Genomic DNA, 884 nt, shown 5'->3' with positions numbered 1-884 from the left:
AAGGTGGTTGTTGAAAGCCTGGGGGATGTTGTGGCCTTTGATTTCCTTGGCCACCCCACGAGAAGTTGGGATGGTTCCTCCAGCCTACATTATAAGTGTTACTGTATGGGTTATTTTGAGGTCTAGAATTATTATTACCCATATATTGAACTTGTTCCTCCTCTGTGCTAGGGTTGAAAGATTGATATTCTGTGTGCACTCCTCCTCCATTTGCATCGCACCTCATCACTGGATGTACCTGAGTAGAACCGTATAAACTGTCAATCTTTTTATTTAAAAGTTCTACCTGGTTAGATAGCATAGTGACCGTGTTGAGGTTGAAAACACCGGCTGCTTTTGTCGGCTTTGTTCTCATGACTTGCCATTGATAGTTATTTAGTGACATCTCTTCAATAAATTCGTAAGCCTCTTCAGGTATTGTGTTGTTTAAAGTACTACCAGCGGCTGCATCGATAAGTTGCCTTGTTGAGGGGTTCACACCGTTGTAAAAAGTCTGAACCTGCAACCATAGAGGTAACCCATGGTGAGGGCACCTTCTCAGTAGATCCTTTATCTCTCCCATGCATCATAGAGTGTTTCTAGATCCATCTACATAAAAGAAGAGATATCATTCCTCAACTTAGCCGTTTTAGCCGTCGGAATATATTTATGTAAGAATTTTTCGGTCATTTGTTCCCAAGTAGTGATTGATCCCCGTGGTAATGAGTTCAACCACTATTTAGCTTTGTTCCTCAACAAAAAGAGAAACAACCGAAGGCGAATGGCATCTTCAGAAACGCCATTGATCTTAAAAGTGTCGCAAAACTTTGAAAAATTCGCCAAACCAGTGTTTGGATCCTCGTCTTGCAAACCATCAAACTGAAAAAACTGTTGTATAATTTGAA

The 884-nt window shown here is 40.8% G+C and overlaps 1 non-coding gene across 1 annotated transcript; it reads left to right on the top strand.

Moving 5' to 3' along the window:
• The first annotated feature begins 515 nt into the window (after positions 1 to 515).
• Positions 516 to 621, top strand: LOC128295903 (small nucleolar RNA R71). Its single transcript, XR_008286452.1, has one exon. It is a non-coding gene; the product is annotated as a small nucleolar RNA R71 (small nucleolar RNA).
• The last annotated feature ends 263 nt before the right edge of the window (positions 622 to 884 follow it).

This window comes from Gossypium arboreum, chromosome 7, assembly GCF_025698485.1.
Source record: "Gossypium arboreum isolate Shixiya-1 chromosome 7, ASM2569848v2, whole genome shotgun sequence".
In the NCBI taxonomy this organism is placed as follows: Eukaryota; Viridiplantae; Streptophyta; class Magnoliopsida; order Malvales; family Malvaceae; genus Gossypium; species Gossypium arboreum.
Note: the sequence above shows the minus strand (reverse complement) of the source record. Positions and strands in the feature narration are given on the sequence as shown.